This window comes from Semicossyphus pulcher, unplaced genomic scaffold, assembly GCF_022749685.1.
Source record: "Semicossyphus pulcher isolate SPU_LCO1_2020_fin unplaced genomic scaffold, fSemPul1.0.p SCAF_13, whole genome shotgun sequence".
Classification (NCBI taxonomy): domain Eukaryota; kingdom Metazoa; phylum Chordata; class Actinopteri; order Labriformes; family Labridae; genus Semicossyphus; species Semicossyphus pulcher.
Window position 1 is genome coordinate 14,790,387 of NW_027211637.1, and position 17,680 is coordinate 14,808,066.

At 45.6% G+C, this 17,680-nt stretch overlaps 1 protein-coding gene across 1 annotated transcript in view; it reads right to left on the reverse strand.

Annotated features, from left to right (window-relative positions):
• Positions 1–16,166, reverse strand: part of rerea (arginine-glutamic acid dipeptide (RE) repeats a) — an 87,636-nt gene extending 71,470 nt beyond the window's left edge. Inside the window, exon 1 of the mRNA XM_069659684.1 lies at positions 15,674–16,166. The gene's annotated coding sequence lies outside the window, so the exon portion shown is untranslated. The remainder of the gene's footprint in view (positions 1–15,673) is intronic.
• Between the last annotated feature and the right edge of the window lie 1,514 nt (positions 16,167–17,680).

A 17,680-nucleotide genomic window follows, 5' to 3' on the forward strand; every position in this document is an offset into this window, starting at 1 on the left:
GGGTAAGGAAAGAGAGAGGCTGAGCCAGTCATTTTGCAGTGCCCAGTCCACTGCCATTTTCAGCTACCATCGTACACTCAAAGAGAACCCGGCTACCACTTTCTCATGCCATAATGAAATCCTCCATAAACAGTAAAGTGGGCAAAAGCTGTAACAGCACGCCGTCTGCACTATACTGGCTTACACACTGCGCCTGCAAAGGAGGCTTCTCATTTACTGCCAGTGTTTGCCCCCTCCAACCTACCGCAACAAATTAACTAGAAATAGTTATTACAGCCCCCAGAGGGATCAGACCAGGCAATCAGCACCGGCGTTACCATGGCTGTGATAGCAGGGTGGGAGTGGGAGAGAGGAGGCAGGGTAGAGATTGAAGCAGGTAAAGAAGACCCAGCTGAGTGAAAATCATACGGCTTGTCTGGGAAGTGGACAAGGCTTTATTGAGAGAGCTAAAAGGAATGTAAGGTGAAGGATAAAAGGAAAGAGGGAGGTGGAGTGCACACACACACACACGTATACAATGGAGCACTTTTGACAACAGCGCTCCTCAGCAGCGGGTGCTGTCATCTCGTGAGCAGACACCAACTGACAGGGCAGCTGCTCTTGTCGTCGGCTTCAACACAAACACCAGGCCTGATTAAACCGCAGCCTCGTCACAGCCCCATTAATCACCTAATGATGAGTTACCACGGCGACCACTGGGCTGCCGGCGTATACACACATGAACACATTAGTGCACACGGAGGACGTAAAGGAGGGATTTAACGCGCATGCGCGAGCAGTCGAGGACACACACGCACCTCCTTTGGTGTGTTAAATTACATACTGCGCCCCCCTCCTGCGTCCGTGTGCCGCAGCATGTCTGGGAGGTGTGAGGAACATGAAAACACTGATGAAGGTACCATTTGATAGCACTGCTCTAATCCTGGGAGCCGCCAGAATCTGTATGAGCTAAGCACCTCTCCTCTCCTCTAATCAGTAACATAAGCCTCTTCCACTGAAACCAGCGAGGACCCTGAACTGTTGTAAATGGAGGGCTGGTCCGTTCCTCTTTGATGTCGTGGGCGGCTATAAGCGGCTATAAGTATCGCTGCAATGGAGGTGCTATTAGTTAGCATCTGGATACACTTTACACAACTGCCTCATTCCAAGATCTGTACCCACAATTACCTTGCTGATGTTAGCTTAAAAACTACCTTAATGCATGTTTAAATGTGTAAAATGTTTAACAATTAACAAAACGTTCACGTGTTGTTAATTTGTTGCACATCAGCAGCTGTCGTCAGACGCACACAAAAGAGCAACTGAGTGAGTAAAGAGGAGTAAGCCACAGAGAAGTGAGGTAGTAACGCTGAGGCAATGAAGAGTCATAATGTATTGACGGCTGACAGGGAAGAGAATGAGGCAGAGGCCGAGAGAGAAAGTGAGGGAGAAAGCTCTCCACCCACTACCCGGGAAAACAAAGTGCTTAGTGGAAAGCAGCGCTCGCTGCCTGGCCGATGAATAACGCTGTGAGGGGGCAGGTGAGGCTTGCAGCTATTACACATCAATCACTGGGCCAGGACCCTTTGAAAGATACCAGCTGTCTTAATGGAAAAGAGAGGGAGGGGGGCAGTTGGCTGGAGAGGGGTTTAAGGGGGTCCCAGCCAACGTCACCTAATCCACCATTTACATTACTGCAGCGGAGTCAAGGGCTAGCAGCCAGCGGGGCCTCGCTCAAATACATTTCTCTTTTCCAAGCCTGTTTAAATGAGACCTTTGGCCCGAAAAACCACACAGTTTGTGGCTCGATTAACACATCATCCCCCACAATGGCCACACAGCAGGTTTCTCTTACTAAACAGCCTTTTTTGCTCTCTCTCTCTCACTCACTCTCTCTCTCCTGAACAGCCTTTTTTTAAAAGCCATGTTTTATTCATTACAATCACTCCCACATTTACCCAAATCCATGATCATCTCTGTAGTTTTAATTAAAACCTGTCTATGGATAAACATCCAAATTATCACGCCTAAACCGCTGTAGGGTTTCTCCTTTTAAAGCCACCATATTTAAGTAATTGATTATTTTGGAATATAAAGTTGCAAATTCAAGACGTTTATTCACACAGTAAATTGCAGAAGGAATAATAATGAAACTAGAAAAGTCCGCATATAAATGCTAAATAAAATCTATCAACAATATAACCAGCGCAGTGATCCACTCAGTTTTGGGAGAGCGCCTGTAAAGTCATTCATGGCATATTCAATTGGAGAATTATGAAGTAGCAAAAATGTGATTGGCAAGGATTTAGGGCCGGCTTTGCCGAGGGATTGAATGAAATACTCGCATGAATACAGATTAGAGGAGAACAATGTTAGCATGAATATACACAGGGTTATTAACAATGAGGGCAACTCAAATTGATCCGAATAAACCAGCCAGATCCTCAGCAGTGCACGGATCCTTGCTGTGGTGATGTCGGGCTGCAGCAGGTTTTCGTCAGCTCCAATCCATTACTCAGTGCCATCTAATCTAAGCTGCCATCCAAGCCCCCTGGAAACAACAGCACAATGAAGGGGCTCAGCTGGAGGCGAGGGGTAGGCCACTTCATAAGGGATTCTCTGTGGTCTCTGCACCCCGCCTGCTTTGTCTTACCTGGTGCAATCATAGCTCGCTTTATTCTCCGAGGCCCTCTCTGTTTTAGTTCACATCGGTGGGGCAAAGACACTTGTCTGCTCCACTTGTTTTTCAATTCACTGATGAGTAACCACATCTTTTTTTTTCTCCCTCTGCTAAAGCTGTGCTTGCAAAGGCTCTATTTTTAGCCGGCATCCGGGGTTAGTTTACAAGGTAAAAGCCGTTGCTCGAGAAAAGATAGCTTGGGGCTTTCCAACATCAACATTTAAACCTGCCTAGAGACTCCCATGATATAAGGCAACGCAGTGCTGCAGGAACAGATTCTCATGCACAGTGACACTGTGTGCAACAATAAACTATCACTGCCTAAAAAGATTAAGACAATTTACTAAATCTCCCCGGGCTAACTTTAGCATCCGTTCCTCTCTTTTCGCAATATAAACCGACTCCCACTAAGTCAAACATATTTCCTGTCCAACAGTTCTCAGGTACTTTCAGACAGAAGGATCAGACTGTGTGCTCCACGGGGTCTAAGCCTCTACTCCATCTCTAAAAGAAAGCTAAATCCTCCTCTAGTCCCTGTTTGTGTGCTCTCTGCGAGAGCTCCACACGGCCCTGAGGGGGCCGCTCCACAACCCGAGATGTCCATTATCTACAGGGGTCTGTGGGCAGGACTTCATTTCGCAGCCTAATACCAGCTACTTCAAGACACAGTGCCTGTCAGCCGGCCACGTTTGTGTGGCTGGAGCAAAAGCTGAAGGCCATTTCAGCAGCTCCGACTGCTCCACGAGGCATCATGTTTAGACACGGCTCCTGAGGGAAATGTCAGGGCTGTCCGTCGTCACCCTTCCCCTTTTCCTCTAAATGAGGCACTCTTGAGCAATGTAATCGCAGGCCGGCCCAGTAAAGGACCTCTCCCAATGTGTCATTGATAAGAGAAGCAGGAGAATGTGAGGAACGCAGCGCTATCATGTATATGGCTCCTAATTGAGTTTCCCTGGATAGCTGTGGCCTGTGTTTTTTTCCTCCCAGTGTGGATAAAGTGTCTGATTTGAAAGGGTTTCTAGTGTGTTTCACCTCTGGAGAGGCAATGCCAATTCAATTTTTTGGTGAATTATGCTGTTGTAATGGAAATGCACCCAGAGGTAAAGCAGGGGTCAGATGGGATATGAATACACACTGGGGACACGTTCAAGCCCGAATTGTACTAAAAAAAATAACTATCGTGTGAATCTTCAAACATCTATCTCTATAAAATTGAACAGAGCTGCAGCTGAGGGAGGAGGAAATGAGTTACATGACATTTTCTCAATCAGATGTATATAGTGAGAAGATTTACTGGGAGCAGAAAAACAGTGATTTCGTGTTCTGTTAGACTGAAAGGCCTCTTGAGATTTTAATATTCGAGCACTCACTTCAACTGATATTCTGCAATCAAATATCCCCACTCCTCCTCCTCACAGATCTGCCTATCAGCTTAACGATCCCATCCGTCAGTTCAACTCCGACTGGTAGTCTAAACGAGTGTGGGAGAGGAGGAAATGTATTCATACAGCTGCCCTACATCCTCCAGCTACTCTAATCACTGTGTCACACAGAGCGACGTGCCAACACAGAGGGAAAAACTAACATAAATAGATTAGAGTGACAGATAAGACAGCTCGGAGGTTTCAGACTGACAGCTCGGGCCGGCGGGGGCACTGAAGGATGTCTTCAAGAACAGCTCCAAAAAACAAAGCCATTAGGTCAGTACACAAGACCATTTTTCCGCCTTAATTATTTAGCTATGTGGTGGCAAACTCTGCCCTATCCTGGAACAGATGGTCGAGGAGGAAGGGGGAGGGAAGGGGGGGGCAATCCCTCCATTCAATGTCTTATAATGATCCGAGCCAAAAAACACCTCCACCTCTAGATACCACAGGATGGTATTACCGCTAATTAGGAGGGGCTATTATTTCATATGCAAACGCTTCCCCTCTAACCACCACAAAACCAACCAACCATCACGTCTGACTGCGTTACAAAATAAATTATACAAAGGACCCGCCTTCTATGCACAACATCCCCCTTTTGTTTACTAGCCTCCATGCTAATTTCAGAACTCCCAAAAACCAAAGCTGCAACTCCTCACAAGCCAGCGTGCGAGCTCTGCAAATACACGGCATCAGTGAGCGTTCTCCAGTTGGAGATGTGTTTGCTTAAGGAAAAGGACGGCTTTAGGAAGCAGCAGGGGGGGGCGGGAGGAGGTGACTATGGGGGAGTGGAATATTCAATGTAGCGTTCAGCCTTGTCATCCACCATCTCAGCTGTGCAGGCCGGTGATCCTAGGCAGAAGGGTAGAGCGCCCTGCAGAATAATATGAATCAGTGCTCCGTGCAGCCAGACATGCTTTTTTTAAACTACAGCCACAGACAGGGGCTTTGCTGGAGATATTCCCTGATTCTGCATGGGCTTTCTTTACACCGTAAAAAAAAAAGAAAGAAAGAAAGGGGTTTGTGTCCAGGAGTGTTGATAGCTCCGCTGGAACAAGCAGGATCTGAGCGCAGAGCTCCCATATCCTCTGAGGACAGCTCATAAAACATGCAGGGGCTGAGACTGGGCCTCTTACAGCAGTGGCATTTCAGTGGACCCTGTTACAAACACACAGGCCACACACACACACAGGTAGGCTACAAATATACACAATTCATTTTAAAGAGCGAGACCTGCACGGGTTACAACAAGCAGAATGTTACACTAAAAATACACATCAGCGACATAAGGTAACCATTTTTGCAGAAACACACACAGCAGGGGGCTAGAACAATGGGCTCTCAGGAAAATATGGAGCAGAGTGTGGATATTACTCAGTGTACAGTAGTGATCCACAGATTAACTCTGCCTGTTCATGTGTGAAATGGAGACTTGATCCCTGACTGATAGTGTGCTATGCCTCCAGCAAACACAAGCTGCATATTTCTCATCTTTCCCGAACACCTAACAACAGCCATATATTGCGTTACATACAGCACCCTTCACTGTGCGGCAACATTAGCACATTAAAAATACAGCCTGACACGACATAGCTCAGTCTGTCTACGGGGCCTGGTGTCTTTTTTTAAAAGCAAAAGGTGAACGCAGCCGGCTGTGCGGCTGAGTTGCTGCGAATAAGCCTCAGATATTCTTGGAATGTTAATGTTAGGCTTTTGACCGTGGCAGCCTCACAGACTTCTCCCTCTCGTCGCCGGGGCCATTAATGACAATGAAAATACTACTCGGCCCTGCCTGTGCCAATAACTCAGTCTTTTAAAGTGTCGAGGAAAAGCAGCTCAATCGTTTTCTTTCTTAATGTTTAGTAGAGTAACAGTCAAGGTTGGGTAACGGGGTGGGATTGCGTCACAGCGAGGCAGGGAAATGCCGGTATGGAATGGATTTTCTTTTAAGCGTCTGACGGAGCCTTAAAATAATAAAGCCTTTAAGCCTTTTACAAGTGAGGAGGAATGAATCATATCAATAATGTAAATGACTCTTATGGAAAGTGGAGTTGCATGGTGTCAGATCATCGGAAAAAGAGGCGGCAAACTGATTTGTAATTAAGGATTTCCTCATCACTCGTGCTGATTAACAAGGCTCAGCGGGAAGACTTTCCGGAAACATCTTTAAGTGCACAGTAGGGCACAGATTCTGGAGATTATTTATGCAACATCTAATTCTGATGCTAAGCTAGTTAAAATCGTCTTGTATCAGTGTAGGAGCTGTCAATCATCCCTTCAGTTGTCGATGCATGCGATATCAAATCACAAGCCGAGCAGGAGGAAACATAAACACAGTGAAAGCGTAATGAGACACAATTGTTAACTCATCCCATGCTTGCATTGTGTTTAAGCACGCCATATGTTGTCCTCATGCATAGGAAATCAGCCTCCTTGCATTGCAGTCCCTTAGTGGGAGTCTAGGAGGACAGGCTTGTGGAGCCACAGTCCTGTTAAAATAGCTTCCCACTGCATCTGCAAGCTTATAAAAAGCCACTGAGAGCTTATTCACTACACTGCAGCATTCATCTTTGTGTATACACGTGTCAATCTAAAATGTGTAGGCCATTGACACACACACACTTACAAGGACACACATACATAAACAAAAAAAAAATCTTCTGCTGCTGAGCAACTGTATTTGCAGTCCAGGTCAGACTGTGCGCTCAGCCAATAAATGGCTGGAGTGTAATGTGCCTTGACCTTCTATCTTTCTTTCAGCAGCTCCTTACATATATTGCTGTCTCTCCTCATATATCACTCGAGCAAATGGCGTCCTTCACCCTGCTCCCTCCTGTCCCCTCCTTAAAAGGCTGAGGGGACATCTTTGCCTGCTGTACTCAACTGACAGCGCTGGCAGCTTCCTCACCGAGCACAAGAGGAGGGGGGGGGGCAACAAGGCTCGTCGAGGGGGAAATGCTGCGATGAATAATTATGTTTCATAACACGCCCCATCCCCCCCCTCCTTTATTAGCATCAAACAATAATTAATGGGGAACAAGGGGCACTGAGGAGTCTGCTTTTCGCTTTCCAGAACAAGAGGGTCAATATGCCCTTCAACCCCTTTTCTCTCTGCTCGCCGTCAAAGCGGGAGACACCTCATTCCTCTAAAAACACGCTCTTAGCTTATTTATGATGCCAGTTGCTCTGCTGGAGAAAAACGCCGCATTCCTGCTACACTCAGCAAAAACTGGCCGGATCACTTTGCGCAGCAGTTCGCCGCTTCCATCTCTACACCTCTTCTCAGCAGGCCAACCCAACAATTCAATAATGAATATGAAATGCCTCCTAATTGATGTCTTTGGGAGTTGGAGCGGCTGAAAATACGAGGCTATTGGACACGGGCTTGACTTGATTAAGTTTTTTGTTTCACATAAGAAAAAAGAAATAATCTCTGATCAGCAGTAGCAAAGCCAGTCCTGATCGAATTAGCTTTGCACTAAGAGCTCCATTGATCTTGGCACTCATCTGTGCAGATGAGACCAGGAAAGGCAGCTGGTAATCCAATAGCAGAGATGGGAAGTGCTTCAAGGACTCTGCTGCTGTGTTTGCCCACCTATTTCCTACACAAAGAGGCAAGATGTTAGCGCACAGCACTCACCGGACTGATTGGAAGCCACGGGGCCTTGGGATGAAATGAATAAGAGCCGCAGTGTGACCCAAAGCACGGTACTTGGAAGCTGGAAGTAATTGCTTTGGCCATATCTATCATGTAATGAGTAAACAAGATGAATCAAGCAGAGCCTAGATCAGTGTTTAAATGAGCTGTGTGCTAACACTCAAGTCCTAATACATGCTTCGCTTCATTATCGGAGCCAAGAAGCTAAAAGCAAAGCTGATATCAATTTAAAGGTTTTATTCACTTGAGTGTGAACGTGTAAGGTTAAGAGAATCAATGTCGGGGAAATCTGCCTTTACACTGTGATAACTTCATCGCAGCGAAGCGTCGATGCAAGGCTTCCTGATCAATTTTGCATGACATGAATGACATCAAACAAGAACCCAGAGGGCAGGGAGCATGTGAAATGAAACAGAGCAAAACTAAGGTAGTAAAGGGCAAAAACACACAGCTGTTCCCCTCGTGGAAATAGTTCCGGTGAAGTGCGCCTGAACGGTATCGCTGTCGTGCATTAAGCGTAGTGCTGCCACAACAGCGGCGCACACATACACACACACACGTAATCCATCAAGGATTCATGAGTGAATGCTCAATAACAAGACTGAGTGCATTTCTCTCCTTCATATCAGTGCAGTGAGAAAAGAGTGAGAACTCTTCAGCAGCCCACAGACACACCGCAAACACACACACACTCCTCTCATACCACACTAATAACCTTGGGCTGTCTACCAATGCCACGGCTTTATGGAACTGTATGGGCTCTAAATAGAAGCTCCATTTCTCACCAGCAGTCAGTAACAGCTCTATTTCAGACGCCCTGTCATTAAATATTTATCTTAGCAGAGTTGCCGATCGTACCAAGGTGATAACCGTTTAAAAATCCAAATCTTAGGGCCTTTTTTTTCCCTGCCCACCTCCATCCACCGCTGCCACAACAAAGGCCTATTTTTAAAAGGATTATCTACAAGTGTTCCTTTAATCAGCGCGTGGCAGAACTGCAGAAATCCCTCAACAACGGTCCCAGAGGAATACCTTTCTCTGAAGCCCTATCAGGCAGAGGATCTCCTTCTCCGACAGCAGACTGAATGAGTGGGAGTGAGCGTGTTTGAGGATGAAAAGCTGTGCTGCTACCTTGCTATGATGTGCTCTCCAACAATCTCAGAACAAAGGCCTCCATTTTGAAGTGGAGTTATGAAGGCACGTTGCTCTTAAGGTCCTCTGTTGTTGTGTGTCCTATTGCTTCTTATCCTCTTTGTTAGCCTCGCTGTTTGTTATGCTAGCAAGATAAGCCACTGTTGTGGGTGGCTGGGTTGCACTACAGCAACCGGTGTACAGCTCGAGTGCCAAAGCTGACAGTCTGTGGGAGGGATTGTGGGCGTTATGGATCACTAGGAGACAGATGTCCGGTCTTGCCCTGACGCTGACTCAAATGCTAACCCCGAAAAGCTCGTGTTTGCAAACTGGACGGCTTCCTGGTGGGTCTTAAGTTGATCTTTATCAGAGCAATCGAGTCAGCTCACTTTATCATGGCAGCGTTCCTCTTTCGCTGGCGCAGGGCTGAGCAGATTTGTTATTTATGTAACATAAGAGGTGGAAGTCGACTCTGCTGCAGCCTGATAAACATTACGAGTTGTCTCGTGCAGGCAAACAAGCGTTCTGAGTGAGCAAAAAAAAAAAAGTGACACCAGGCTGGAGCAAACAAAGAAATGTGAGGTTTGGATGAAGGAAGAAAGCATTAACTGAATGCTGCGGATGCCTCTGGAGAACAGATGACTGGCTGGGCACTGCCAAGACACAGCATCATTGTCTACCGCTGCACTAAATAAGTGTCATGCTCCAATAAGCAGAATCAAACCCTTGGAGCATCTGTTGTCTTTAACTCTCGCTCTCTTTGTTTGGTGCGCCGTCACAGCTGATGATTTCCTCAGGATCACCATTTCCCACGTAAGATTTACATGTTTCGAATGCTTAGCTGAGCAGACGCAGGTTTGCAAAGAGACTTTAATCCAAAGAGCCTTGAAATTAAATTTTTAAAAGCCCCGTTGATCAAGAGGAAGCAGACAGAGGTATCAGAATATTGCCCTTTAGTTCTTCTAGTTTACATATCTGGATTGTGCAGTCATCCCTTCCAGAGAGAATCACCGCCAGCAAAAACAATTACACCCCCCTCCCGACCGAGCGCGAGCCTCCCTCCGACTGCCTCGACTCAGCTTGACAATCAGGCCCATTAGATCTTTCTGTGAATTAAAGCTAGTTAACTTAAAGCGCTGACACACATCAAGAATAGTCATTAGCCTGTCTTTTTAGCATAAAAAACAGGACTGATTTGCCGGTTCAGAGAGATCATCTCCCTACATGCAGCCCGGGGCAGCCCTTACTGTCTACCTCATTATTTTTGGAAGAACAAGGCGGCTGATGAATCCTGTTGGGTTAAATGTAAGGTGCTCTCGTTATGACCTGGCTTACGCACAGCAGCGGCAGACTGCTTTAAGCCGCTCTTATTACAGAGAAAAGAAAAGGCAGTAACTCGCCAACACTGTAAATATAGGGCTAAATCTCTTTCTGCTAAGCCGTAAAATCAAAGTGGGATTGTTGGAGAACATAACTCCCACGCAGCTGCACATTCTGCGGTGGGAAAAAAAAAGCTGTCAAATGTTGGCTTTTTACGGATACTAGCTGAGCTGACAAGTGCCAATGATACACCATGAGTGATAAAGACATTCATTCCTGCTTAGAGAGAGGTTTTCCAGATGTGATAGTCTGCAACGCTCCGCTGCTTCATTACTGGAGAGAAAAGGGGCTGCTGCTGTGTTTTCCCATCTACGTTGCCAGGGTGACAAATGAAAAGCAGAATCGGCCGCACAACTAATCAAATGAGTGAGTGACAACAAGTCAATATTTTCTCATTGTGTGGACAAGCAATACATCTACACAGTAACGGGCTGTGCTTCAAGGGCTTAGCTGATGCTACACTCGCAGCATTATACGGATAATGTGCCAATAATCTGGCTCGGTGCGGCTGTTAAAAGCTGTGCCAATAAAGACACGGTATCAAAAGGCAACCTTTAGCAAGAATGGGCTGAATTACCGACGCAGCAGACAGCGTCTAGACTCTTCAAACAAACATACTCTGTCGTGTGATGGCGACAAGCCAACAAAGACAAAACTGTAATTGGACATTGATCTGTCGAGCTCTGAGGATGAATAACTCATCCTAAAGGGGAGCAGTATGTAAACACACAAACCTTATTGTGATGTTAGACAATATGGCAGAATGGAGAACTACGAGGTCCATGTAGTATGTGCTCTGGTTCCTCTGGGCTTAGTTGTCATTATTTAAAAGGACATCCTCCTAAAAAAAAGCGCCAATTATCTTGCTTTTGATTTCCTCCTTTACAAAATAACCCTCCCTAAACACAAAATGGAGCGAACATCATCTCTACAAGCCTGGTTAAACACACGCAAGATCAATGGGTAAATTTATCAGCAAATATTACCATTCGCTGCCTGGCAAGTAATCATTAAGGAATGGCACTGATGCATTATTCATTAGGTAATGTATAATTCAGACTTAACAGCAGATTCTATGCATAAATAAAGCTGTGATACATTTAAACGCATTAAATGTTTACTTGCTAAAATGGGAAGTGAAGGCGTCGCATGATCGCTTTGCCGGGGAACTGTCACTTGATTATCTGCCGCCATTGCTGAGGATGCAGGGTTGACGTAAATATAAGGATATGACTCTGACAGCCCACTCATCATTATACATACAGCTAATGAACTAAAGCTACTAAAATCAAATTTAAGGTGGTCCAAAGAGCGTCTTGTTTCTTTGTTATATTAAGTAAGTCAACCAAAGCGCACAGTAAAACCTGTCACTTTATCTCCCTCGGACATTAGCATCTGTGTTAAAGCGTCAGAGCAGGACTGCGAGGACGTTCCTCCTGAAGTGTCAGAGCTGGTGTCAAAGGGACAGTCAACAGGGAGGACGAGGGTGCAGCGTGGATGCACAGGCTCCATCTGACTGTGTTCAGAGCGGGGCGGGCCTGTGGGGACCGCCATTCCACTTTATGACCATGCACTGAATTAACAAGGCCAGATGTCCCCCCACTTAACATGTGTGAAAGTGCCCTCCGATGGGCTCAGCTGCTTTAAGGATGTTCAGACATAGAGGGGGAAAAGAACACAGGGCCTATTTTCAATTATCCCAATTTCTCACTCATCGGTGGCTCCTGAGGTTTATGTTAATTAAAGATATCGGCCCTTCCTCTGCGCACATAACAAATTAGATGGAATTTTCTGTGAACACTTCTTCATCACTCTCTATTTCAGCAGTCACCCACCAGAGGGTACTGCCTCCTTAGCAGTGCTACCGGTTTCATGTTTATGTCAATCAGGGGGTTAATGTATTCTAAATGTGTCACTGGTAAACCACTATCTGTGAGGACAATAGGTCAGGAAGTGGCGCTCCATTTAGAAATGAAACCCGTCTAAAGAATCAACAGAGATTTATCATCACTCCTCAACGCAGAGAGTCTGTTTCTGTGCAGGGGGATGGAAACGACACCAACAATGGTATGGACAGCCATGACTTCTCATTGATTTTCCGCCCGGCTTTATGACCAGACGGCTCCAGCATTTTTGTGTAGCTGGGGTCAGATGTGGGAGGAAAAGTGAGAGCGATACATTTTATTTGGCAGTTAAGACACAGTCACAAAGCCAAGAAGCTAGAGGTGTAAATTACCAACGTTTATCCATTCTGCTTCTTATAAACAGTTTGTTTTTAAATGGGTCAAATGTACCATCTGTTTTCTTCTTTGTGGCTTATTTTAAGTACAAGCAGGTCATTTCTGTGTAATTACAATGGAATACAGTTGAGTCAGCCTGTTACACAAACGGAAAAGATATCAAGACCCCAGCAGACTTGCTCATTAGACTGAAAATTAGAGGCGCTGCCAACATTACATGAATTACAGTTTCTATGATTCTTTCTGCATTACATCATGCCGTTAAAGAAACGACCCTACAGGCTACCTCTGACTGTTTTCCTAGCAGACAGTCCTGCCATCATCCTGACACAGGGAGGGGGAAAGAGGGGGCAGAGACACAGCGTGGTGCAATCCCACTGAGGACCATCATGCGAGCAGATTAAATAACGTTTTTCCAATGCCCTGTCAAACATTGAGCCGCCTCTGAGCAGCAAGACAGCCGTTACAGGCTCACTCTATGAAGCATCGCTCCCTCTGTATGGTCGGAAACAGCCTCTTTGATCCGGATATCGCCCCTCAGATTCCTCAGAGGTGACACTCATACACGCGCCCGTATGTGAGCTGAATGTTTACTAGACCTCTCTACCTTGTCAGCGGTGAGACTTGTGTTTGTGACTCACACAGATACTATGCTTCTTTTGGTTTACATGAATCAACAACACCGACTGCGGACTCGGGCCTGGATCAAATTGCATATCAGATTGAATTTCCTGCAAACACTGGTATGAAGCACTGCAAATAGAGATGATGTGAAGTGATACAGGCAGCAGTATGTACATAATTAAGATTTGGATGCTCGGTGCTCTCTTCCCATACAAATCCCACACTGCAGAGCAACTCATGCTCTTGTGTACAACTCCATTAGGAGGGCTGACCACTTCCTCTTCCATTCAATCCACAAGTAGTGAAACTAAATGGATATTCTAACCTCTGGGGAGGTGAGGAAGAGGCCAGTTCAAAATGTGTTCAGAAAGAAGAGCGAGGCTATTTTTTTCCCCACATGACAGCAAAGGCTGAGACTGCATGTTAGACAGAAGACCAAAGTGTTTCTGTCACATTACTGATTACCATATAAGAGACAGACCTATTACATAAATAAAAGGACTAATCCTGCCCTGACTCATGGACCACCAAAGAACAGTACGGTGTACACTCATGTGACACTTTCCACGGCTGTGTTTGGCAAGGATCTGGCGGTAATATGGGTTACAATTCAATGTATCGCATTATACTGTGATACTGTAAGAAAGCATTGTTGCACCACATGCATGAAATCCATCTTTTTATGCAGTCAGAACAGTGGCATCAGTGTTTGTATTCATCCCTGTTCTGTTAACATGTAATATCAATGCACTACTTTTTGCAGTGCTAAGATATAAACAGTTGCCTGTATTACACTAAAACACTTGGCATGTAAACTATTAATTAAAAATCAATAGTGTAGGGAATCATTACAGTGTAACAAACATGCTTGTGCGTATCAATATTTTCCTCACATCCCTAATGACTGTAACATCCCATGATAACCATTAATAAAAAGGAAGCAAGGCTTGTTGTGTAATTGTCACACTACATCTGTTTATGATATCTACATCAAACAACGCTCCCTTTTATTATTAGAGAACACTGGCAGTTCAGAGTTGAATTAAAGGAACACTATAAAACAACCTTTGTAAACATAACTGTCATGACTGCTACAGAGTACCATATCCCCATTTACATGCCTTTTAAAACACAACGAGTCTCAAGTGTTCAGGCTTTATTTACATGGCGTAAATGTCCTTCACGTTCTGACAATCATCCATTATCTTACAGCGCTGGTGCTATACATTAGCCCATGCAGCGAGTGGATTAATCACATCTGAATCATTAAGCTAGAGGTCACTTCTCAGCTAGCAGGGGGATGAAAAGAAAATGCTACAGGAAGCTGGGAATGGTGGAGATTAGCGTCTAACAATTAGCAATGCAACATCTGACTCCATGTAATAGCTGAGTGAGGAAAGCAGCAGCAGAGGGAGGATTTCAGGAAGGGGATTGTTTTTATGTGGCACAGATTTGAAGGCAATCAGTGTTTCCCCCCCTTCCCTTGATTTGAATCTTGTCTGAGGGCTGAAGCTTCTTTGTGCTGATGTGACCACATCCCCTGCGGACTCAGCTTCTGACTGGAGTCACATGAAGACTTACTTACTAGGAGCAATTTTACAGTCATTTAAGTAAACAAGACCTCCTCCCCCCTTCTACTATAACTGAAAACATTAGATAAGCTGCCCTTCAGACAAATAACTGTAGTCTGCTTTCAAATCCTAATCTGCCCCCCTCCCTCCTAAACACACACATATCCCACCAGCCAGCCCCCCTTGCTCTTTTCAACAACAGGCACAGATCTCCCCCTCCTCACCCCCCCACAGTGAGAGCTGCATGTGCATGGGCCAGAGTTCATAGCCTCTGGGGTGCTGAAGGGGGAAGTCAAGTTAATTTGGTGGCCCTTCAACAGTTTGCAACTAGTTCAGCCTGGTCTCCAGAAAAAAAGCCTCTGTTTTAAAGTGCTTTTCGTTATAACAGTCCATTAATTAATTTATGACAAGAGCAGAGCTGTAAATCCAACAGCAAATACTTTGTTAAACTTAGGGGAAATCCCACGCATCAGATTTCCGTGCTATTGATCCATTTGGGCATGTTTTACTGTCAATATGCAACTGTTCTTGCTTTTAAATGCTTAAAAACACACATTTACACACAAGTGTTTTTTTTCCTGGACAGCAAGTTGCCTTTTAAGCCCTCCTTGAGGTTACTCTATTATTGCCACCTTAAAACCATTAGCTAGCTGAAACCCTGTCCCAGGGTGGCCAGGTCATGGAGGTTGCTTGAGGGTCTGCTGCACCGTCCACACAGAGCCAAGTTTTTTAACAATGCAGCCAACTTTGAGCTCGCGGGAGCACTCACAAACATTTGACTCGAGGTCACGCACGCTCCCTACTTCTGGTATAAACAAAATGTGGACACTTTTAGGTCAAAGTCTACGTGCCAGCCGGCTTAATGCAACAATATTGCCAAAATTCAGTGTTTAACACATTGCTCCCCCTGTCTGCTCCCCCCTCCTCCTCCCCTCCAACCACAACCGTCCTGCAATCTTTTTTTTTTGTATTCAACAACTCACCCGCCAGTCTGGTGATTCTTGGAGTCCCAGAGACCGCTGCGAACAAGTTGAAAACGCGATTCTTGCCCGAGTTGACCCTCCAGCTGGGCCAAATCCAAGAACCGGGACAAAACGACGCGAACACGAACACTTTTTTTTCCACTACACCCCCCGTTTTTTTTAAACCCGCTGCCCGCACGGAGGGGCTCAGGCGAGCACTTGCTTCAACAAAAGACGGTTTCACTTTACTGATGGACTGTTCACGTCGAGGAAAAAAAGCCACTATAACGTCCCCTCGAAACGGCTCCTTTAGTCCCCTTTTGGCCGTGTTGTTGTTACCGTCGATGATAAGTGTCCACATGAAAAGTAACACAGCGCTGGTAGTTGTTTCGAGGGGTAGGAAACCAGCGAGTTCGCCGTTTACAGGCTCCGCTTCCTTTTTCCACACACACACACACGCGCGCTCTCTCTCCCCCTCCTCCCTCTCTCTCTCTCTCTCTTTTCCTATGCACACACACTCTCCACGCTCCCCCTATCGCTCCCTCCGTCTCTGTAAACCCCCCTCTCCCTCCTCCTCCTCCTCTTCAGCTGTTCAACAGACGCATCCACATGGCTGACCTAGTCTTTCTTTATCCAGACACTAGTGAAGGAGAATTACCCCGACCACACTCCAAAAAAAAAAAGGAAAAAAAACGAGCGACACAAAAACATGGACTGGATTCAAATAATCGTCAGGGACAAAAGGGTGGAGGTGGTGGTGGGGGACGCCATTGGGGCTGTTGATTGATGGCAGCCCCGTAGGGACAACGCTGCGTGCATAGTGTGTGTGTATGTGTGTGTGTGCTTGGAACTGCATCAGGAAGGGAAATGCACGACAGCAGCCAAAGTGGCCCGACCGACCATCAGCAGCAACCGATCAATGGTAACGCTTATGGGAATGTGAGTGAAACACAAAAGCGAGACAATGAAAGCAATGAAAGCTTGTAGTAGTAGTAGTAGCATTGCCTTGTAAATAATGGCTGGATATGCTACATTTTTTCTGTGCACAATGCAACACAACCATGACACGTCTTAATGGATAAAGAAGGTCATAAATACCGCTCTGAAAACATTAGCAGCGTATGCATCTGCTGGAAAATAGACAGGGGGAAGCGACTGACTGCTGCTCAGGCTGGTGGATCTCATTTGCATTTTTGGATAATGAATTAATTAGTCACCCCACCCATTAAAAAGGCAGAAACAAGCAGGGATGATAATGTGAATAGTCCATTAGCAATATTTGGGAGGGAGGGGGCTAGCCTGCACATCACATCCAATGTGATCCTGGTTATTTTCCATGTTCTCAGAGCTAATTCTGTGTCATTAAATGATTGAAAAATATACATTACAGTCTGATTTCTCTTTATCTTAATGCTCCCACTGCCCCACACACATTAGAGGAGCAGGAAAACAAAGATGGACTGCATTAAGTTTTAAATTAATAGGATAATTTCCATTCCACTGAGCCGGCTTGACACATTTTCATTGTCTTAAACATGATATTGGATCACTGTCAAAATCCAATTAACTTAGCAAATAGTTTGCACGTTGGGCTCTTTTTTTTTTGCACTGAAGCCCAACACGGGCAGCAGGAGAGACAGGCGGTGAGGATCAATAGCAATTGAGTTGAGGGTGGTGTGCAGGGGGTCCTTCATTGTGCTGCAAACCATGTTGGTCGTCTTCGTTTCAATAGCAGGAGGGAGGGGATGGAGGAGGAAGGGGGAGGAAGGGTCTCTGCTGCGCAACAAAGTGCTGGTAAAATCCTTTTCCCAGCTCCTGATGTGGCCGTCCTAAGAAGTCGTACTCCCTCCCCACCACAAGGGAACCTAACACCACCGCTCCTCCCTTATCACAGTATGTATACATTTCACAAGGTCAATGTTTATGATATTTACACACACACTCAGACACACACACAGACAGTCTGCCTCCATTCCTGAGTTACACAAACATTACAAATGATCTTAAGATTGATAAGCAGGCGGAAAT